This window comes from Moschus berezovskii, chromosome 17 (assembly GCF_049115385.1).
Source record: "Moschus berezovskii isolate FMDL1 chromosome 17, NW_MosBer_1.0, whole genome shotgun sequence".
NCBI lineage: Eukaryota > Metazoa > Chordata > Mammalia > Artiodactyla > Moschidae > Moschus > Moschus berezovskii.
The window spans coordinates 76,049,436-76,074,918 of NC_142476.1; positions in this window are offsets into that span (position 1 = coordinate 76,049,436).

Genomic DNA, 25,483 nt, shown 5'->3' on the forward strand with positions numbered 1-25,483 from the left:
CTCCCCAGGGTGGGTCTCTGTCCCTAACTCTTTTGTCTTTCTTTTTGTCTTTTATATTTTGTCCTACCTCCTTTCAAAGAGAATGGGCTGCCTTTCTGGGTGCCTGGTGTCCTCTGCCAGCATTCAGAAGATGTTTTGTGGAAATTGCTCAGCATTCAAATGAACTTTTGATGAATTTGTGGGGGAGAAAGTGGTCTCCCTGTCCTAGTCCTCTGCCATCTTGGGACTGCACCCTTCTCTAGTATTCTTGCCTGGAGAATCCCATGGACAGAGAAGCCCAGCGGGCTAGAGTCCACAGGGTTGCAAAGAGTTAGACACGACTGAAGTAACTTAGCGTGCCCACACACAGTTTTATCTACATGTCATATGTTATCTTGATTTTATATTTTATATTTTCCCATTCTTTTAAAACCATGTTAATATGATTCATGCTTTTAAATCTTTTGCTGACCATTTTATATTGTGTAAATTGGAATACATTTTGCTAATTCTAATAATGCTTAAAAGTGACTAAAAAATTACTATAAATTATAATTTTGAATACTCAATGAATTTTTGTTATTATTGTGTACTCAGTTTGGATAATGTATATATTCATTATTGATTTTATTGTTTTGAATTGTCTTAAAATGTATTAGTGATTTAATATCATTAAACTAAGTAATCTGCATCTAAAAATAAGTTATACTCAGGCAAATTTCTTTAAGAGTTACTACTGAATTCAGCACATGCAGAGTTGTCCATGATTGTTAGTGAATTATCAGTGATATTTTAGTATATGTTGAAGCCTTTTATTATTGTATATTGAACTTCAACTCTTCCTTAGAAGTAATTCCCAATTTAATACATGTCTGAGTAAAGATGCAATTCAAGTGTTCATGCAAGTTGGTTTATGAAAAATAAAGACAAAAAGGTTTTAACATTATAGAACTATTAATAATTATCAATAAACTTCTCCTTACTATTCAGAACTGTCTTGTTATACAGAATATTGTGAAAATGCATTGTGTTTTTTCTATATAGTTTGGCATATAGTCCTGCCCAAGAATGATTACAGTATTTTTGTAAGTTATATTCTAATTATAAATGTAATTAAACTGTTGAGTTATTCATCAGTAGGAGGACTTGCTGAGAAGCACTCAGATCTAGACTCAATTGACTTGTGTGCAAATACCTCCTCAGAGAGAAAAAGATTGTTTACCATAGAAGACTGAGATATATATTTTTAGCAACTCTGATAAAATTGCTAAGGACAAAAGTTATAACATCTTTCTGGGCAAGAATAGTGCCAGGTGGAAAAAATAGGTGAAATAGAACATTAAAATGTAGTTATAATTACATACCAGACTTGAAAAAGTAGCACAGTGATATGTGAAGTGAAACTGATCTTTCAGAACCTGTGGCTATACATTGACTAAAGATAATAACCGCAAATTCTGGTTTGATTAATGGAATAGATGCTAAAAACAAGTAGGATGTATTTCACATAAGCTTCCTTCTTTCATGTTTAAGGAAAACACTTGTTCAGTTGTTCCTCAAGGCTGTGTACAGCATAGGAGACAGATTCAGATATACATTAATTTGCAGCTGGCTGACAGTGTTTAGGCCGTGGAGCTGTATATCAAATTGATAGATATCAAAGAATTGGGCATGTTTTTGGTTAAGAAAGTGCTGTTTCCACAAGGTATTGGAATTCATGACCATAGATGTTTATTTTCCTGAGAGACATTATTATGCTTCAGTAAGTATGTTGCTTCTAGACATGGTGATCAGAAATACAAAGGGAGAAAAAAAAAGCATCAGTGCATCAGTTTGCAACATAAAACTTTTAGACTGCTATTCAGACTCAAAACGGGTGTATATGTGTATGTTTTCCACGTATTACAGATGACCTATATGTTTCACACACGAATAAGTCAGTTTTATAACTTTGACGTTAGTTCTGGATTTTTATTGTTTTTACTAAATTCTTGTTATTTTTATTTCACAATAGCTTGGGAAATAAATATTTTAGAATGGAAGTAGAATAGCTATACATTATATCTCAATTAAATTATTAGTGGTATTTTGGACAAGACAATTATTGGCTTTATGGCATTGTCTTTCTCACCAAAATAGTCCATGTTATAAAACAAAATGAAAAATGATTCAGTTAATTTAAGGTGACATGATAGTCTGAGTCTTGTAAGTTCTGTAGTGATATACTACTTGGGAGTTCAGTGATTGGTATTTGCATTTGTTGTTGGGAAAAACTACTTACAGAGTAATATGTGTATCAGCTGGTGGGAAAAGTTCTTATACTTATCTTTTTCCTTATATCAAAAATCACTTGCCTCAAAAATTATTTAATTGCATGAAAACTCCACTCATATTTTTGTCTTAAGTTTTACATTATATTTATAAAAAATAAAATATTAGGCTGTATTTTGCATGGCTGAAGCCTGTCAAACTGATTTGGCAAGCATGTTCCATCAACTGATACTGTCTAATGGAACTCTCATTAATGAAGAAAATATTGCTGATATTGTAGCTACTAGCCACTTAGTCATCAAGCACTTGCAAAGTGGTCAGTGCAATTGGGGACAGATGTTTAATTTTTTAATTTAAGTTTTCAAAGAAGAAAGCCATGAGGGTCTAGTTGCTACAATTTTGAACCAGCATAGCTTTGGACTCAACACAAGATATTTGAAATATGTGCTAAGTACACTCAAGAATGCATAGCTATCAATGTATTGGGAATGGCCCTTATAATCTTATTAATGATCTAGATCATGGGAAAAGCTATTAAGAACAGCATGAATGAGAACAGGATTATATTATACTTTTCATTATGCACCATGTTTTCTGAACATAACAAAACCATACTGTCATTAAATTATATGATATAATAGCAACATGTAACCAGCAACAATGACTGAATCCATGATGCCTGCTACAAGTACGATAAAATGCCATCTGCATCATTTTCAATAGAGTTTCTGTTTTGAAATTTATTCTTTTTAGTCTATTCATGCATTGTTCATTTAATAACATTAGAATGATAGTCTTTCCAAATATAATAAAGGCATTAATGTCTATTAACCTGAGAAAGAAAAACTTAATCTAGTTTCTATGTTTAGGGAGATAACTGTTTGTCCTCACAAACATCCACATGCTTATTCTAGAGTGAAGTGAAGAAAGGTCGCTCGGTCGTGTCCGACTCTTTGTGACCCGATGGACTGTAGCCCACCAAGCTCCTCGGTCCATGGGATTTTCTAGGCATGAATACTGGAGTGGGTTGCCATTTCCTTCTCAAGGGGATCTTCCTGACCCAGGGATTGAACCCGGGTCTCCCGCGTTGGAGAAGAAAATGGCAACCCACTCCGGTGTTCTTGCCTGGAGTATCCCAGGGACGGGGGAGCCTGGTGGGCTTCCATCTATGGGGTCACACAGAGTCGGACATGAGTGAAGTGACTTAGCAGCAGCAGCTCCCGCGTTGTAGGCAGATGTTTTACCGTCCAAGCTACCAGGGAAGCCCATATTTTATTTTCTTATTTGACAAATCATATTGGCATTCCAAATGCCGATCACATGACAGATTTAAAGCGTGTGTTCATTTAATTATATTTGATAGTCTGTAACTACCTTTATTTCTGGCATTTTCACTATAAAATTTTATGACAGATTTTGTAAGTAAAATAACTAAGAAATGTTGAATGATTAAAAACACAAAAATATCTGTCAAACAGAATGGCTAACTGAGATTAAAATCCTGCATTTCCTTAGAGGAATGACTTGGTATTTTGAACTAGGTCAGGGATATGGTAGGAGCACTTGGCCACTGTTTGCCTAAGACTACACTAACTGATGCACTCTAGTAATACTTCAGTATTACTTAGGATGCATTTTTAAATCTCATCAGAGTTCACAATAGTGAACTACATTTAGTGACCAATTAAGGCTATACTGAAAAGTGGTGGAAATATAGCAACTTTAGATTATTTTCCAAATTTTATTCTTGCATTTAAAACAGAATCAGACCTTATAAAATTTTATAGGAGATAATTGTTATATATTAAAATAGAATATGTAATATATAAATGTGGTCATAATTTAACTGTCTAGTTCAGTACTGAGACCTTAGAATACTGATCACGATTGTTCCTATCAGCTTGAAATAGGGTTTTTTCTTACTATGGAATACTGATCTGCCTTTTCTCAGAGGATTTACTCTAGAAAACTGGTCATTGTGAATTCTTTAAGGGCTCATTGAAATATATGTCTTATCTCAGTCTCTTGTCAGTTTACAGCTGAGGAAATATCTTTCTCCAGTATGTGGGAACCATCTCTTTCACCTGGAAACATCTAAAGAGGTAACACCCCTATTCTTCAGTATCTTTGGGAAGATAGGAGCCTAGCTGGATGGGTGCCAACTAGCAAACACAGGTGAACCTAATCACGGAGAAAGACAATTGTAAACAGGGAAGTAACTCAGTGTGATCATTTGACACACTGCATTGATCAACCTTCCCCTGACATCCTCAAAAACTTTCCAACTAATTCATTCAGTGCTTACAGCCACTCCTGTTTGCTTCCCTGGTGGCTCAGATGGTAAAGAATCTGCCTGCAATGCAGAAGACCCAGGTTCGATCCCTGGGTCGGGAATATTGTCTGGAGAAGGGAATGGCAACCCACTCCAGTATTCTTGCCTGAAGAATTCCATGGACAAAGGAGCTTAGCGGGCTACAGTCCATGGCAACACAAAGAGTGGGACATGACTGAGCAAGCAACACTTTCACTTTCACATTGTCCTAGTTTATGTGGAAAGTTCAGTTTGTCCTCTGTTGTAGTAGTCTTGCAAAATGGAATATTTTCTGCCATATCAGTAAATAAAGAATATCACAGTCATCAGCCATTGCAGCCACCACCAATGATGAACTGATGAGCCCTGAAGGGACTCAGGAAGAAAAGAATATCGGCCATTTAGCAGCCATAAGACTGCAGTCATGCCCTATAGTGAGGAAACTCAGGATGTGAAAACACAGGATACTGGTCCCCGTTAGGTGAGGAGCATATCAAAAGAATGACTTCAGTTAGCCCAGGCTCTTGCATTTCCCCATACACAGAAAGTGCTAAATTTCTTAACTTGAGCTATCTGGTTCTCCTTAATGAACAATAATCTTTTGAGACTAGACTACCTGTCTTTTGTTGCAAAACTTCTATGTAACCTGGCTCTTGCCTTTGCTTCCTCAAAGCAGTTCTCTCAGGGTTGCTTGAGATAACTGCCTCCCAGCCTTGAAGTCCTAAAAATTCCCACTCAGTAACACATAACTCTCAACTTTCAGGTTGTGAATATTTTTTAAGTCAACAGTCTGGATAGTTTTCCTTGCTGAAATAGCTTTTCATGCTGAAATTTTTGCCTTGATAATACATTTTAAAATTGTGTTTCTCTTTTTATTCTTCATCATTTAAAAACATGTTAAATGTATTCCTCATGAAGGAATACAGCATATTCAGTGATTTCTCTTCTGATACAATGCAAACTATAGCTTAATGTAAAAGTCAGCATATATAAGTATCTTTGTGTATTCATTTAATATTGTATATACCTGTGTATTTGTATTTAAATCCTACCTTAATGAAATCCACAGTTGAGTTCTCAGAGAAGGCTGTGCTTCTTGCTAGAAGCTTTAGGAAAGAATTTGCTCGTAAGCTTATCAGGCAGGAGGCTGAATTTAATTCTGGGGTGGTGGTGGTGTGGATTGTAGAACTGAGGTCCCTGTTTTCTTTCTAGCTGTCACCCAGGGGTCACTCTCATTTTCTAGGGGCTGTCTGCTTTCCTCAGTTTGTCATCCTTTCCTCCATTTCAAAACCAATAACAGTGTGTCAAGTCCTGATGGTTTAGATCTCTCTGATCTCCCCACATGCCTCATCTTTCCTTCGCTTTCTTCTTCCTCGTGTATCTGACTCACTTTTTATTTCTTTTAAGGGTGGAAGTAACTGTTTCAGGCCAACCTGGAGTATCCTGTCTACACTTCTAGTTTAAATTCACCTAATGAGTAAACCTTAATTCCACATGCAAAGTCCTTTCACATCAGTACCTACACTGGTATTGATTAAATATCCAAGGTATGAGAATACTGAGAGAACACCTTTAGTTGCCTACTACAATTAGTAATGGAGAAGGCAATGGCAAGCCACTCCAGTACTCTTGCCTAGAAAATCCCATGGATGGAGGAGCCTGGTAGGCTGCAGTCCGTGGGGTCGCTAAGGGTCAGACACGACTGAGCAACTTCACTTTCACTTTTTACTTTCACACATTGGAGAAGGAAGTGACAACCCTCTCCAGTGTTCTTGCCTGGAGAATCCCAGGGAAGGGGGAGCCTGGTGGGTTTCCGTCTATGGGGTCACACAGAGTCGGACACGACTGAAGTGACTTAGCAGCAGCAGCAGCACAATTAGTAATACCCATTCACCAGGAAGAAGGGAGGCAATTTTATGTAAAAGGTACTGATTATTGACTAGAATTTATTGCTTTGTACTTTAAAAACAGCATAGCTAAACATGGATATAATATAGAGATAACATTTTATATAAAGTCAGCAAAGGCAACTAACTACATTGTCATATCACAAAATCCTTGATATGAATAGGGAAGAGGATATTTTACTCACATTTGGAACCAGGATAGAATTTAGTAATCTGCTTTATTATAAATATCTGTAAGTTTGATTTTATAATTTGATTTGTGAATTTGATGAACACTCTGTGTATGGGAGTCTATTAGGATCTACAGGTTAAGTAATACACACCCTTTTTCTTTTAGGCGTAGACCAGTGACTTTATGTATAATTTTAAATGGCCATGTTTTAGTGAATAGAGGCACACCAATTTGTTGTGGATTGCTTTAAACCTGCATTCCATATACCAGTGGTTTCAAACATTCCAGCTGCCTGCTTTTCACAAAGCATTTTTAATCATCTACATATGGCAGAACTGGCCTTTGCTGTATGGTCAAGCTACACATTCTCCCAGATTTAAATAAACAAACTCTAAAATACCATTCCTTTATTCCACTGCATGTCTACAAAATTTGGAAATGTGATTTTTTAAAGACATGGCACAGTACATGAGTTTTTCTTGCCTCTTGAATCTCTAAGAGTGAGGAACCAGGTCTGTGAAAAAAATTTTAAGTTGAATGTTCACACAGAAGAGGATTATGTACTTTGTGTGTGTGTATATATATATAAGCTTTTGTTGTCATGGGTTCTTGATATTTTCAGTTTTGTATGAGGTGATTGGTTCAAACCTAGGAAAGGATAAATATTCTTAACATGTTTCCTGAGATAGAGGAAACTGTTTATTGTAACATATTTTAAAAAATCATTGAATTCTAGTTAATATATGTATTACTTGATTTGATAACACTATAGACAGAAATATTACATAGTCAAAGTTAATTACATTGATAATTTTATATTTTTGTTCTACTGAATGAAATTGAGATAATGAGTAGTTAATGCCAAGGGAATCATAAATCCTGATTAAAATGCATTTTTTGTGCTTTACCCTTACCATGCTGTTTATATTTATGTATCGGATTTTAAGCAGACTTCACACTAGTTAATCACTTACCATTAGATTACGCAAAAATGTTTTTATGCATTTTAGAAGCTAAAATAAAATCTGTGTGGGACTGCTGTGTGCTGTGTTTAATTACTCAGTCATGTCCAATTCTTTGTGACCCCGTGGACTGTAGCGTAACCGGTTCCTTTGTCCATGGGGATTCTCCAGGCAAGAATATTGGAGTGGGTTGCCATGCTCCCCTCCAGGGGATCTTCCCAACCCAAAAACTGAACCCAGGTCTCCCGCATTGCAGGAAGGTTCTTTTCTGTCTGAGACACCAGGGAAACCATAATGGGATTAGAATACTATGTTAAAAATCATCATGCATTTAGTGCCAATTAGCTAGATTCAATAAAAATCTTTGGATAAAACACTTTTATAGAGTAGAAAAAATACAAAATAGAATTATTTTTGTTCCTCATGTTATTCTCATTCATTTTAAAATTTCTTATGAATATAAACTATACTGTATTATTTATAGTTGATGGTGACTGGACATTCTGAATGCTACCTTTTTCAAAGTACTCTGAGCATATTTCATGGATATTAAGAGAATAAAACCTAGGTATTTATTAAACAAACACATACATAAATAAATGGATAGCACTCCTTCATAGTCTTAATTACACAAGAATTAATTTTTCCAGGGTAGTTTCCTAAGGCATTCTAATTTTGGTGATCTGATAAGAATGGAAAAAGAAGAAAAAAATAATAGGCCATACTGAATACAGCAATTGAGTACTGAACTTCAAATCCTAACCCCACATGGACAGTATCCTTAAACTCCTAGATAATGTGCCAAATAAGGAAGCCTTTTCTTAAGGTGAAAAAGAGTCCTTGAGAGTCATGGAGCTCAATATTGAAATAGTATTTAAATATTACTAACCAGAGTTGCATATGCCATGTGTGAGTTATCACAGTTTGGAGATAAATGAATAGGTGGTACATTGGTAAAGAATCCACTTGCCAATGCAGGAGACACAAGAGATTCAGGTTCAATCCCTGGGTCAGGAAGATCCCCTGGACTAGAAAATGACAATCCTCTCCAGTATTCTTGCTTGGAAAATTCCACTGATAGAAGAGTCTGGAGGGCTACGGTCCATGGGGTTGCAAAGAGTTGGACACAACTGAGGAACTGAGCACAACACAATTGTATAATGAATAATGAGTTGGAAGTCAAAGCAAAGCAATATTCAAAGTCTACTATTCAGTTCAGAATTCACACTTGTCTTTTCAATTGTATTCCTATTTGCTAATAGATTTTTAAAAATTAGAATTATGTTAGATTATTTGCAATATATTGGTTACTTTGGAGTATTTTTTAAATTAAAATCCTCATCAATAAAGTAGTCCTTTATTGCTAATTGATATTTATCTTTTTACCATATGGTCCTAAAATTTGATAAAGTTCTTCCTTGATATGGATTCAAAGCTTGTACTAGATTAATATTTGATTCCATTTCAATTATATTAGCACTATTTTGAACTATATAAAGTTAGTAAAACATAAGATTTAGGAATTTATGCGAAAATCACCTTAAAGGTCTAGAGACCAAAATCTTCAGCTGAGTGTTCCAAAACCAGATGCATTTTCATTTGAACTGAACAAAGTTTTGGTGTAGCCTGTACCCTCTCCCTTCTTCAGATTGCCATGCTGAGCTGAAACAGTAACAGTATTTCTGGAAACTCATTCCAGGATGAATGTGATGGAGTAGATTCTCGTGAAAGTGTAGAGTCTTAGCAGGTACACATACAGCCAGCCTTTGAGAGGAGAAATAAGGTATCATTTGAACCATTCTGGAGAAGGGAATGGCAATCCACTTCAGTATTCTTGCCTGGAGAATTCCATGGACAGAAGAGCCTGGCAGGCTACAGTACTTGTGGTTGCAAAGAGTCAGACACGACTGAGCAACTAACACTACTTGAACCATTCACAATCAGTGTTTTATCAACTATCTAGAAGACAGAAGATCATCTAGAAGATGTAATAGGCTTGCTGCCTCTGGTAGTTAGTGGCTGTAATCCTTTGTCATTTATTCTGTAGAAATAAAATAACATGGTCAGTCTTGATCTTGAGTGCTACGGAGCAAGCCACACATGATGCTTAACCAAGAAATGATTCTGTTACATTATAACTTGAAAATGAAAATGACTCTCACTGTATTTTACAGGTGTGTATACTTTTAATATTCAAGAGCCTGTTTTGTCTTGAAAAGCATGTCCATATCATGGAGTGAGTGCAGAACTGGGCTGTAATGCTGTCTTCAATTTTTGATAATATATTTCACTGACTTGAACTCTACTTTTCTGAAAGCAAAATAGACTTTGAGTTGAATCTACCAGAATTTGAAAGGAGACTGTTATCTTACTTGCCCAATAGTCTTAACACAAGTTCTATAAAAACTCTGAGCATCATTTCCCTCACCTGAAAATAAATGAGACCATACACTTAGCTTTCAAATATTTCAGATATGCAGATGACAGATATACATTATTCTCTTTAACATGTGTCCTCCAGTTGAGAGTCCCAAATGAGCCTTTTTCTTTTTTTCCTGGATCTTTCTTTAAAGTGGATCCTCCAGTCTTGGGGATTTCAGCCTCAGACATTCAGTTCTTCCTAGGTGACTCATGGACTTTCTGCACATTAAAAAAACGGTTGTTTTATTGCCACTAAGATGTTACTAATTCATTTAGTTACTGTGAAAAATAACCAGTTTAAGTAAAAGTATTTAACACATGGCTAAGACACATTACAAATGTGTTATAAAATAACATTATATTAATCCACATAATATAGTGGACAAATAAATATGTTTAAAAACATCTACATTATGTTCTTTAATGACCAATTGGACTATAAAATGTTATTTAGAAATTAGTTTATTTAGAAAATACCCTGTTATTCTGAGCTTGATATATTAGGAACATAATGGCACTAGTAAGCAAATTGAGAAGCACTATGTGTTGATATGGATAAATACATACATAATAATTGCTTATTAGTGCCATTATCAGAAACAAGCACTAGACTAACTAGAGAATCAAGCAATGTGGAATATGTGGTAACTGTGAATTGAATTTCTCTTTTTATTCTGAATGTTATTTATTTGCTTATTGTGGAGGAGGGTGGGGGAAGAACTTAGCTCTGGTATTGAAAATCGGCCAATATATTGAAAATAAAATCCAAGAACTAATGCTTAGGAACAAATTACATTCCATGATAAAGTAAGGAAGAACATATGCCAACAAAGAGCTGGGATGCATATTATTGAAGTGCACAAAATGACTTCTTCATGAGGATTTTGTAAGAGTTGAATACTAATCTGGCCGTACTACAACAGGCAAATCGTATGTTATATGAGAAATAGATGCTTTAGTTTCATGAGTCATTGGCTTGGAAAACTGTCTTAAAGATATTAAGGAAGGAAAAGAAAAAGAAGAAAAATCACAATAAAAAATAGAATATCTATCACAAACTATGTCAGCAGGGGTGAAAAAATAGCATGATGCATGGAATCGGAGAAACAGAAAATCCAATTTGTCAGGAAGAACTTCTTGCACTGGGCACTTTTTTGACACAAAAAATTGCAACAACAACATTTTCTGCCTGAGTTAAGATCCCAGAACCTATGAAAGATAACACAACAGTGAAACATTAGACAAGAAAGAGTTTATATGATTAAACTAATATTTTAAAGTCGTTATAACTTTCTCACTAAAAGCTATTCACCAATTATATGATTTATTTGTCAATTATAATATATTAAAGCAAAGTAATATTTAAATTTAAATAATTTTATCACTAGTGGTCAAATTAGGTAGTAAAATAACTGTACAATAGAGTTCTTGAAATTTGGTATAGTGTTCTATGATTTAGATATAAAAAATATTAAATTCACCCTAATAATGTATTTTTCTTCCCCTTGTATTATAAATATATACCATATAAAAAGCCTACACATCCATATATATGTATCCATATCAACATATAGTGCTTTTCCATTTATTTTTATGTTCCACTTCATTTAGTTATGATTAACGAATAAAAACTGTATGTATTTAAGGTACACAACGAAATGTTTTGAGGTATATCTTGTATAGTGAGTACAAAAGTTAAGCTAATTAACATATCAATAACCTCACATACAGTTAATATTTTTGTGTGCATACAGTGAGAAAACTTAAAATCTACTCTTGTAGCAAATTTTAAGTATACAATACATTGTAGGATATCATGTAACTCAATAACAAAAAAGCAACAATTTGATTAAAAAGTGGTAAATGGACCCGAATAAACATTTGCCCAAAGAAAACATAAATGGTCGAAAGGTATCTTGTAAGATACTCAACATCACTAATCGTTAGGGAGATACAGACCAAAATCACTGCAAGATCACCTTACTCCTTTTAGGGTGACTATCATTAAAAAAAAGAAAACAAAAAACATAGGTTTTGGTGAGGATGTTGGGGAAAAGGGATCTGTTGTGGGCTGTTGGTGAGAATGAAAATTGGTTCTGCCATTAGGGAAAACAAGATAGAAGTTTCTGAGATGAATGAAAATAGCACTACCATAAGACACACAATCCCACTTCTGGTTATATATCTAAAGAAAATAAAATCAGTATCTTATAAGAGATATTTTGCTCTCCCATCCACATTGAAGCATACTTACAATAGGCAAGGTATGGAAATAACCTGAAGTGAAGTGAAGTCGCTCAGTTGTGACTGACTTTTTGCGACCCCATGGACTGCAGCCTACCAGGCTCTTCCATCCATGAGATTCTTCAGGCAAGAATATTGGAGTGGGTAGCCTTTCCCTTCTCCAGGGGATCTTCCCAACCCAGGGATCAAACTCAGGTCTCCCACATGGCAGGCAGATATTTTACCAGCTGAGCCACAAAGAAAGCCCAAGAATACTGGAGTGAGGAGAGCAAAAAAGCTGGCTTAAACTCATCATTCAAGAAACTAAGATCACAGCATCAAGTCCCATCACTTCATGGCAAATACACAGGGAAACAATGGTAATAGTGACAGACTTGATTTTCTTGGGCTCCAAAATCACCGCAGATGGTGACTGCAGCCCTGAACATAAAAGACATTTGCTCCTTGGAAGAAAAGCTATGAGAAACTTAGACAGTGTATTAAAAAGCAGAGACATTACTCTGCCAACAAGGGTCTGCATATTCAAAGCTATGTTTTTTTCCAGTAGTCATGTATGGATTTGAGAGTTGGCCCATAAAGAAGGCTGTGTGCTGAAGAATTGATGTTTTTGAATTGTAGTGTTGGGGAAGACTCTTAAAGAGTCCCTTGGATTGCAAGTAGATCAAACCAGTCAACCCTAAAGCAAATTAACTCTGAATATTCACTGGAGGGACTGATACTGAGGCTGAAGCTGGAACTTGTTGGTCACCTGATGTGAAGAGCTGACTCATTAGAAAATACCCTGATGGTGGAAAAGATTGAAGGCAGGAGGAGAAGATGACGACCTAGGCCAAGATGGTTGGATGACATCACTGACTCAATGGGCACAAGATTGAGCAAGCTCCAGGAGATGATGACAGACAGGGAAGTCTAGCTTGCTGAAGTCCATGGGGTCGCAGAGTTGGACTCAACTGAGTGACTGAACAACAGCAACAGTCACCCATATTTTTGGAATCTAAAAAACTGAACTTAGAAAGATACAGAATGGAATGGTGGTTACCAGGAGTTGGAGCAGGGAAATGGGCAGAGGTTTGTTAACGAGTACATATTTTGAACTGTAGGGCTGGAGAAGACTCCTGAGAGTCTCTTGGACATCACTGAGATCAAACCATTCAATCTTAAGGGAAATCAGCCCTGAATTCTCATTAGATGTACTAATGCTCAAGCTGAAGATCCAGTATTTTGGTCATCCAATGCAAACAGCTGATTCATTGGAAAAGTCTCTTAAGTTGGGAAAAATTGAGGTCAGAAGGAGAAGAGGACATCAGAGGATGAGATGGCTGGGTGGCATCACCAATGCAATGGACAGAAACTTGGTCAAACTCTGGTAGATGGTGAGGGACAGAGAGGCCTGGTGTGCTGCAGTCCATGGGGTCTCAAATGTCAGACACAACTAGATGACTGAACAACAACAAATTTACAAAGTAAATTCTTGAGATCTAAAGTACGGCATGGTGGCTATATTAATGCCAATGTATTATGTACTTGAAATTCTGTAAGAGAGATCTTTTTTTTTTAATTTTTTTAAATTAATTAATTTTTTTTATTGGAGGCTAATTATTTTGCAATATTATATTGGTTGGTTTTGCCATACATTGACATGAATCCGCCGTATAAGAGAGATCTTAAGAATTCAAATTATTTTTAGACACATGAACACAGAGGAAATAATAAAAAAAAATATGACTTAGTTATGTGACAATAGGAAAGCCTTGAGCCATAAATTCAGAGTAAGCACATAAAATACAGTAAATTGAAACAGCCTTATTTTTATTGATATGTGCACTGTGTATCTTGAGAAAAGGGCAGGTAATTTTTGAAGCCAGGTAAAAAAAGTCTCAATTTAATACCATAATGAATTATGATACAAATCAAGCACTACTCTGATGATATTTGGTTCTTAATGACATAAATTGGAATATAATTGTACTAAGAGAGGCTAAATGTAATATCTGTCTAATTACTCTGTGTGTGTGAAAAAAAATCATACAAAGAAAAAACATAGTTTCAGCTAATATAAGTGACTCAAAATGTTTCAGTTCAGTTCAGTCGCTCAGTTGTGTCCGATTCTTTGCGACCCATGATTCACAGCACACCAGGCCTCCCTGTCCATCACCAAATCCTGGAGTTCACCCAAGGTATTTAAAATATGCCTTGCTTATTTGCTTATGTATAAAGATAAGTTATACTAATTTGTAAAGATGTTAATACTACCTTTTTTTTTTAACATTTGTAAACAACCAAATATGCCCTTTCAGTTCAGTTCAGTTCAGTTCAGTCGCTCAGTCGCGTCCGACTCTCCGCGACCCCATGAATCACAGCACGCCAGGCCTCCCTGTCCATCACTAACTCCCGGAGTTCACTCAAACTCATGTCCACAGAGTTGGTGATGCCATCCAGCCATCTCATTCTCTGTCGTCCCCTTCTCCTCCCGCCCCCAACCTTTCCCAGCATCAGAGTCTTTTCCAGTGAGTCAACTCGTCGCACGAGGTGGCCAAAGTATTGCAGTTTCAGCTTTAGCATCAATCCTTCCAATGAACACCCAGGATTGATCTCCTTTAGAATGGACTGGTTGGATCTCCTTGCAGTCCAAGGGACTCTCAAGAGTCTTCTCCAACACCACAGTTCAAAAGCATCAATTCTTCGGCGATCAGCTTTCTTCACAGTCCAACTCTCACATCCATACATGACCACGGGAAAAACCATAGCCTTGACTAGACTGACCTTGGTTGGCAAAGTGATGTCTCTGCTTTTTAATATACTATCAAGGTTGGTCATAACTTTCCTTCCAAGGAGTAAGCGTCTTTTAATCTCATGGCTGCAATCAGCATCTGCAGTGATTTTGGAGCCCCAAAAAATAAACTCTGACATTGTTTCCACTGTTTTTCCATCTATTTCCCATGAAGTGATGGGACCAGATGCCATGATCTTTGTTTTCTGAATGTTGAGCTTCAAGCCAACCTTTTCACTCTCCTCTTTCACTTTCATCAAGAGGCTTTTGAGCTCCTCTTCACTTTCTGCCGTAAGGGTGGTGTCATCTGCATATCTGAGGTTATTGATATTTCTCCTGGCAGTCTTGATTCCAGCTTGTGCTTCTTCCAGCCCAGTGTTCCTCATAATGTACTCTGCATATATAGGGTAATCTCTTCCAGTGATCTAATGCAGGTCTTCTAAAAGTTATTGCATACAGTTTGGGAAATAAAATAAGAAATCTGCTTTGTAGACTCTAAAATTTGTTCTCTGTATTTTACTTATCATACTTAAAGATTATAGTCAGCAGTCCCAAACTGAAACTTAGATTAGGGAGGTGGCCATTTTTCTGATAATTATCAGATTGTCTTCTTCCCAGAACAACCTTAGTGAGAGTTTCAATATTAGATTGTTGACAACAAAATGTCACCTAGTTGATAGGATTTAAATACTGTGTTTAGCATCTTGCCTCAACATAAATCCATGAAAATAGGAAGAGAAGAAATTTTAATTTGCTAAATAAAGGGAGAGGATACAATGTAATAAATCAGTAATTAAATTTCAGTGTTATATATGTGAAAGATGCAGGGAAGTGCTAAAAAAAGCACATCACAGGCATTTAACTCACAACCAGTTTAAAGAGAATGTCTCTTAAAAAATCTTCAGATGCTTGAACAGTTTTTTCTAGTTGAGAAGTAGCTAGATAAAGAATTTTTTGGTACAGAAAGAGTTACTGGCAGAGCAAAGGGCATGTAAAGATGACCCCAAAAGGGTCATCTTTGGGGATCATATGGGGAGGGACTTGAGAGGGGGGTTCAAGATGGGGAACACATGTACACCCATGGCAGATTCTTGTCAATGTATGGCAAAACCAATACAATATTGTAAAGTAATTAGCCTCCAATTAAAACAAATAAATTTTAGAAAAAGAAAAACTGTAAGACTTTTTTGAAGAAATTACAAATAACTTGGCATATGGAAAGCTGAGGGATAAATTTCAGATAGGTCAGTGGAAAAAAAACATGAAAATACTTTAAAAAAAATCCGTATATTGACACCATTATTTGCTAAGCTAAAGAGATTAAATGTTATGCTCAAAAGTACTGGAAAATCTTAAATTATTTAAGGATATGAAAATTGTGTGATGACACTGATGAAAATTGTGTGATGACTTTTTTATAGTCCCCAGACAGAATTTAGAGTAGTATTTACCATAGTGCATTATGCAAAGACACCCAAGTGAGGAAAGATAGATTATTGTTTACTTATATAAAAATAAAAGTAAAAATATTGCTTATTTTTAATATATTATCTAGTCTAGTTCTCCTATGTGGCTTATGTAGATTAATTTTTAGTTAAACAAAATATTTACAATATTATTTTTTAATCAAAAAGAAGTAAGAGCAATTTGGCATTTATCTAAATGAGTTGAAAACTCAGAGCCTCATGAAAACCTGCACATTAACATTTAAAGCAGCTTTATTCATGATTGTTAAAACATGGAAGTAGCCAAGATGTCCTTCATAGGCAAATGGATAAATAAACTTTCGCATATTGAGACAATAGAATATTATTCCTTGCTAAGAAGAAATTAGCCACCAAGCCATGAAAAGACAGGGAGAGAATGTAAATGAATATTACTAAGATAAAAAGCCAATCTGAAAATGCTACTTACTGTTTGATTCCAACCATGTGACATTCTGGAAAACGTAAAACTATGAGGACAGTAAAAAAGATCAGTAGTTGCCAAGTGCTAGGGGAGAGAGATGAATAGGCAAAGCACAGGAGATGTTCAGGACAGTGAAAAGACTTTGTATGTTATAATGATGGTATCTGTCATACAGTTGTCCAAATTTATAGAGTGTAAGACGGCAAGGTAGGAAAGATCCCATGGAGAAGGGAATGGCTACCTACTCCTTTATTCTTGCCCAAAGAATTCCATAAACAGAGGAGCCTGTTAGGCCACAGTCCATGGGGTTGCAAAGACTTAGACATGACTAAGAAATGCAAAAAAGCAAAATGGCTGTCTGAGGAGGCCTTACAAATAGCTGTGAAAGAAGAGAAGAGAAAAGCAAAGCAAAAAAGGAAAGATATAAGCATTTCTATGCAGAGTTCCAAAGAATAGCAAAGAGAGATAAGAAAGCCTTCCTCAGCAATCAATGCAAAGAAATAGAGGAAAACAACAGAATAGGAAAAACAAGAGATATCTTCAAGAAAATTAGAGATACCAAGGGAACATTTCATGCAAAGATGGGCTTGATAAAGGACAGAAATGGTATGGACCTAACAGAAGCAGAAGATATTAAGAAGAGGTGGCAAGAATACACAGAAGAACTATACAAAAAAGATCTTCACGACCAAGATAGTCATGATAACATGATCACTGACCTAGAGCCAGACATCTTGGAATGTGAAGTCAAGTGGGCCTTAGAGAGCATCACTACAAACAAAGCTAGTGGAGGTGATGGAATTCCAATTGAGCTATTTCAAATCCTGAAAGATGATGCTGTGAAAGTGCTGCACTCAATATGCCAGCAAATTTGGAAAACTCAGCAGTGGCCACAGGACTGGAAAAGGTCAGTCTTCATTCCAATCCCAAAGAAAGGCAATGCCAAAGAATGCTCAAACTACCGCATGATTGCACTCATCTCACACGCTAGTAAAGTCATGCTCAAAATTCTCCAAGCCAGGCTTCACCAATATGTGAACTGTGAACTTCCAGATGTTCAAGCAGGTTTTAGAAAAGGCAGAGGAACCAGAGATCAAATTGCCAACGTCCGCTGGATCATGGAGAAAGCAAGACAGTTCCAGAAATACGTCTATTTTGGCTTCATTGACTATGCCAAAGCCTTTGACTGGGTGGATCACAATAAACTGTGGAACATTCTGAAAGAGATGGGAATCCCTGACCACCTGACCTGCCTCTTGAGAAACCTGTATGCAGGTCAGGAAGCAACAGTTAGAACTGGACATGGAACAACAGACTGGTTCCAAATAGGAAAAGGAGTGCGTCAAGGTTGTATATTGTTACCCTGCTTATTTAACTTATATGCAGAGTACATCATGAGGAACGCTGGGTGGGAAGAAGCACAAGCTGGAATCAAGATTGCTGGGAGAAATATCAATAACCTCAGATATGCAGATGACACTACCCTTATGGCAGAAAGTGAAGAGGAACTCAAAAGCCTCTTGATGAAAGTGAAAGAGGAGAGTGAAAAGGTTGGCTTGAAGCTCAACATTCAGAAAACAAAGATCATGGCATCTGGTCCCATCACTTCATGGGAAATAAATGGGAAAACAGTGGAAACAGTGTCAGACTTTATTTTCTTGGGGATCCAAATCACTGCAGATGCTGATTGCAGCCATGAGATTAAAAGACGCTTACTCCTTGGAAGGAAAGTTATGACCAACCTAGATAGCATATTATAAAGCAGAGACATTACTTTGCCAACCAAGGTCCGTCTAGTCAAGGCTATGGTTTTTCCCATGGTCATGTATGGATGTGAGAGTTGGACTGTGAAGAAAGCTGATCGCCGAAGAATTGATGCTTTTGAACTGTGGTGTTGGAGAAGACTCTTGAGAGTCCCTTGGACTGCAAGGAGATCCAACCAGTCCATTCTAAAGGAGATCAATCCTGGGTGTTCACTGGAAGGACTGATGCTAAAACTGAAACTCCAATACTTTGGCCACCTCATGCAACGAGTTGACTCACTGGAAAAGACTCTGATGCTGGGAGGGATTGGGGGCATGAGGAGAAGGGGACGACAGAGAATGAGATGGCTGGATGGCATTACCAGCTCGATGGACATGAGTTTGAGTGAACTCCGGGAGTTGGTGATGGACAGGGAGGCCCTGCGTGCTGTGATTCACGGGGTCGCAAAGAGTTGGACACGACTGAGCGACTGAACTGAAGTGACTGAAGCATTATTGAGATAACAAGGGAACATTTCATGCAAGGATGGGCGTGATAAAGGACAGAAATAGTAAGGATCTAACAGAAGCAGAGCAAGAAGTCGCTCAGTCATGCCCGACTCTTTGTGACCCCATGGACTGTAGCCTATCAGGCACCTCTGTCCTTGAGATTTTCCAGGCAAGAGTACTGGCGTGGGTTGCAATTTCCTTCTCAGAAAGGCAATTATGATCCCAGGGGATCATCCTAATCCAGGGATCGAACCCAGGTCTCCCTCATTGCAGGCAGATGATTTACCATCTAAGCAACCAGGGAATCTAAACAGAAGCAGACGAGATTAAGAAAAGGTGACAAGAAGACCCAGAAGAACTATGCAGAAAAAGGTCTTAATGAAGCAGATTACCACAATGGTGTGGTCACACATCTAGGGTCAGACATCCTAGAGTGTGAAGTCAAGTGGACCTTAGGAAGTATTACATGAACAAAGCTAGTGGAGGTGATTGAATTCCAGCTGAACTATTTAAAATCCTGAAAGATCCTGCTGCTAAAGTGCTACACTCTATATGTCAGCAAATTTGGAAAACTCATCAGTGTCTACAGGTTGAAAAATATCAGTCTTCATTCCAATCCCAAAGAAGGGCAATACCAAAAAATGTTCAAACTGCTGTACAATTGTGCTCATTTCACATGCTAGCAAAGTAATGCTCAAAATCCTTCAATCTAGACTTCAGCAGTATGTGAACCTAGAACGTCCATAAGTACAAACTGGGCTTAGAAAAGGCAGAGGAACTAGAGATCAAATTGCCAACATTTTTTGGATCACAGGGAAAGCAATAAAATACTAAAAAAATATCTCCTGCTTTATTGACTATGCTAAAGCCTTTGACAGTGTGGATCACAACAAACTGGAAAATTCTTAAAGAGACTGGAATACCAGACCACCCAGCCTGTCTCCTGAGAAATCTGTATGCAGGTCAAGAACCAACAGTCAAAACTGAACATGGAACAACTGACTGGTTCCAAACTGGGAAAGCAGTACAACAAAGATGTATAATGTCATCCTGCTTATTTAACTTATATAGAGAGTACATCATGCAAAATTCTGGGCTGGATGTAGGACAAGCTGTAATCAAGATTTCTAGGAGAAATATCAACAACCTCAGATATTAAGGTGAAAGAAGAGAGTGAAAGGCTGGCTTAAAACTCAACATTCAAAAAACTAAGATCATGGCATCCAGTACCATCACTTCATGGCAAATAGAAGGGGAAAAAGTGGAAACAGTGGCAGATTTTATTTTCTTGGGTCCAATATCACTACAGACAGTGACTGCAGCCATGAAATTAAAAGACATTTGCTTCTTGGATGGAAAGCTATGACAAACCTAGACAGCATATTAAAAAAGTAGAGACATCACTTTTCCGACAAAGCTCCATATAATCAAAGCCATGGTTTTTCCAGTAGACATGTCCAGATGTGAAAGTTGGACCATAAAGAAACCTGAGAGCCAAAGATTTGATGCTTTCAAATTGTGGTGCTGAAGACTTGAGAGTTCCTTGGAGAGCAAGGAATTCAAACTAGTCAATCCTAAAGAAAATTAATCCTGAATATTCATTGGAAGGACTGATGCAGAGGATGAAGTTCCAGGGGATGATGCGAAGAGCCAACTCATTAGAAAAGACCCAGATGCTGGGAAAGATTGAAGGCAGGAGGAGACGGGGATGACACAGAATAGGTGGTTGGATAACATCACAAAATCAATGGACATGAGTTTGAGTAAATTCTAGGAGATAGTGAAGGGCAGGGAAGCCTAGTGTGCTTCAGTCCATGGGATTGCAAAGAGTTGGATATGACTTAGCAATTAAACAAAAACAACAATATTACACATTTGGGAGTTCTTCATTCTGGTAAAATCTTACAGCTTCTGTAAGTCTAATGAGATGTCAGTTAAACCCTTTTAGCAAGAAAAGTGCCTAGTATCGGAACATTTCCAGACAATTATTTAAAAACAACATTCTTTCCAATGCACAGGTTTTTTTTTTTTTAGTAACTATATTATCACCCATTATTTTTTAAAATGTCTTTAAGAGAAAGTTTAGGTGAGTTTCTCTTTTAAAAATTCTTGCAAGTTGCTGCAATACTGAGAGCTATTTGCTGACAAAAAATGTAATGGAAAAAAATTAAAATAGTATATATTTTTGTGAGACAACACATGCATGACATTTTCAAGCTGCAAAATTCTTTGAAACATTCAACAAGAAAATAATTAAGCCTCTGAACAATCAAAATATTTAATCACTTATTCACCTTTGTTTAAGACTTTATGTTTTCCCTTTTATTAAAACAGCTTTATTGAGGCATAATTTCCAAACCATAAATTCACTCATTCTGCATGTCTTAATATAATTCAGAGATTTTTAAAGTAATTTCTCATAGGAGTGAAGCCAATCCAGTTTTAGAACATTTTCATGACCCCTGCAAACATTTCTTCTGCCCTTTTGCATTCCCCATTTCTACTCCTTGACGATAAAAATACCTGCCTGCATTGAGACCTGGATTCAGTCCCTGGATTGGGAAGGTACCCTGCAGAAGGGAATGCGTGTCCGCTTCAGGATTCTTGCCTGGATAATTCCAAGGACAGAGGAGCCTGGCAGGTTACAGTCCATGGATTCACAAAGAGCTGGACATAACTGAGTGACTAACGCTATCACTTTCACATTCTACTCCCTAGACAAAAATTAATCTGCCTTCTGTCTAAAAGAAAATTAGAGTAGTTTTAGGTCCACAGTAGATCTGAGAGGAAGATACAGAGATTACCTCTAGACTCATGTCTCCACACATGCACAGCCTTCCACGGTTATCAAAATCCCACCCCAAGTGGTATACTTATTATAGCTGATGAACTAAGCCTGGGTGTCCTGCATAGCAGGCAGATTCTTTACCGTCTGAGCCACCAGGGAAACCTGATTCATATTAGAGGTTATATAACCAACCTGCTAAAGATATAATAACAAATTTTAAAAATATTTGAGAATAAATAACTGATAGCAGAAGAAATGTGGAGAAGGCAATGGCAAGCCATCTAGTACTCTTGCCTAGAAAAGCCCATGGATGGAGGAGCCTGGTAGGCTGCAGTCCATGGGGTCGCTAAGAGTCAGACACAACTAAGCGACTTCACTTTCACTTTTAACTTTCATGCATTGGAGAAGGAAATGGCAACCCACTCCAGTACTCTTGCCTGGAAAATCCCATGGATGGAGGAGCCTGGTAGGCTGCAGTCCATGGGGTCGCTAAGAGTCAGACACGACTAAGCGACTTCACTTTCACTTTCATGCATTGGAGAAGGAAATGGCAACCCACTCCAGTGTTCTTGCCTGGAGAATCCCAGGGACGGGGCAGCCTGGTGGATTGCCATCTATGGCATAGCACATAGTCGGACATGACTGAAGCGACTTAGCAGCAGCAGCAGATCATTGAGTTAGCAGGACATTGTAGAAGATTGGCAGAGAGAGAATATGAACTCTGTTTCTGAGGACACATGCCTCTTCCAGAGAAACAGAAGGAAGATATTAAAAAGACAAATACAGTTTGTAGGTGATAAGAAATGCTAAATATTGGTGAGTCTTGGTTTTTTTTGAATAGTGGGAGTTACAATAGCCTTTATAAGAATGAAAATACAACATGTAAAACAAGTTTGCCTTCAGATTTGCAACTTCACTAACTCTACTTTGTATGTTCAGAGACACGAATTCAAATATTGAGAAATAGCAATCACTCTATGCATGTAATAGAGCAATTGGTGAGTTTGAAATGCATTTAAAGAGACAAGAAAGGCACTTAAACACAAGAGAAGTGTTGGAATAACCAACTAATAAGACATGAGAAGAATAGAATTGTACCATGAGAAAGATTCCAGGACCTTATTTCACTTTCTCTAAGTGTGCTCAGCACTTGGGGATTATATTATAATAGAGGGACATGAGAAGAATAGAATTGTACCATGAGAAAGATTCCAGGACCTTATTTCACTTTCTCTAAGTGTGCTCAGCACTTGGGGATTATATTATAATAGAGGGGTCATGATGTTGTGCTTATTGAACTTGGTTAAAGGAAGATTGCAGAGTAGGTGGATCAGAAGCAAACCCTGCCTTCCAAAACACTGCCTTCAATAAAATCAGAACCTTTGAGGGCTGCAACCAAGAACCTATTCAGAAAAACAATGATGGATCTATTAAATTTTTGGTGGGGGGAAGTTTAGAAGAAACAATAGGTTGGGTTTTGTTCGTATGAGTTCTACACCATTTGACAAAAGATATGCGCAGTCTAGTTTCATAAAGTTTTATGAAAGTGTTATAGAAATATGAATAAAATAGTCACATTCTTTAGTTGATTCAGAGGTTTCAGAATATAATTTTAAAATGGTTAAGTTAACCTGTATTATATTTTTAATGCTATAAGTATTAATAAAAAATTATGAACATTTTGGCTTCCTGTAAAGAATAAAAAATGGTAATACTGTTTCTTAAGTATTCTTGGTGTTTATCATTTGTAATACAATAAATTTATGAATCTTTGACTCACCAATTGCTCCATTACATGTATAGAGTGATTGCTGTTTCTCAATAGTTGAATTAGTGTCTCTGAACATGTGAAGTGGAGTTTGCAAACTTGAAAATCTGAAGACAAACTTGTTTTACATATTAATGTGCTTCTGTTAAACCTGTAATAAAATATTATCATATAGATAACCATACAACATCTATTAATAAGATACACTAGGTTAAAAAATGAAAGAAAACTAGAGGATAGCAGGAAATAAACCTTTCTTCATATTAAAGAATTATTTTACAAAAAATATTATTACTGTAATACATAGTTTAAGTTGACATCATTTCCCAGTTTAAACTAATATGTCATTGCCATAATAGAATAGGCCTCCACATGATTTATGGACAATACAGTTTTTACTGTTCATTACTGGAGCTAGTTATAATTTAGCAAAACTCCAGTAGTTAGGCATAATACAAAGCTGTTATTTTTTCATACAAAATCTAAGACCAAGCTCCTGGTGAATGTCCAGGGAAGCTGCCCTTCAGGTAGTCACACTGGAGTCCAGAGGCTTTTTACCTTTGCCATTCCATAATCTTTACATCAAAATCACCTTAAAATCACTGCTGCTTGAGAAGACAAAACCTGTAGGATCACCAACAGCCCTTAAGTGTTTCCATCATAGGAGTGACACAGGTTTCAGTTACTAAAACAAGTTACATAACCACACCGAATTTCAATGCAGTTAAAAAGTGATAGCTCCATAAACTCAAGGGGAAGAGGACCAGAAACATCAGGGTACCAGAATGCCTATTCCTGCTCTCAATTAAGTTTGTCTCCTAATATATTCATTTGTTTTATGATGATAACATTGACATTAATATTTTTAATATTAGTTCTCCCTGCCCACGTTTTCTCCAAATTTCAAATGAACATGACTTGGTCATAGAACTTTACTGTCTTTAAAATTTTTTCCCCATATACCCAACTTTTATTTCTATCGCCATTCTGTCTTAAGTTCACTGTTGTGCTTTTCTCTTTGTTCCCTGAGAGTCAATCCTTTGATTTTCTTCCTTTTCTGAATCCTTTTGCATTACTGTTTTCTTTTCTGTTTTTTTTTCAATCTTTCAAGTTGGAAAAACTATAAAACTAATGTTTTAATAACATTTCATTGAGCTGTACAATCTTAAAATGTATTTCTAAGTTATCACAAGTGAAACATTTACTTTAGCTTGCTTTTATACTTTCTATAGTACAAATCTGTAGGAAGATTCTTTTGCTCAACTTTATGTCTGTGAAATTAATCCATTTTGTTGCATGTGGCTGTGGAGCAATCATTATTATTGTTGGGCAGTATTTCATTCATAATAGATATTGTTGTTGTTTAGCCTTGAAGTCATGTCTGACTCTTTTAGGAAATCATGGGCTGTAGCCTGCCAGGCTCCTCTGTCCATGGGATTTGCCAGACAAGAATTCTGAATTGGTTTGCCATTTCCTTCTCTATTGTACTAGTTACATCCCAATTTATTTTGGTCTTCTACTGTTGATGGGCATTTGGATAGTTTCCAGTTTGGGGCTTTGGTGAATAATACTCTATAGATATTCTAGCAAAACAGACAAACCACAGCAAAAAAAGCAAAACCAAACAGCAACAACAAAAACAAATGAAGTAGAATTTTGTTTTGTTTTCAGTTTGCATATGTATCAACTCAACCAACCCTTATAACACCACTGTACAATAAAATTGTTAC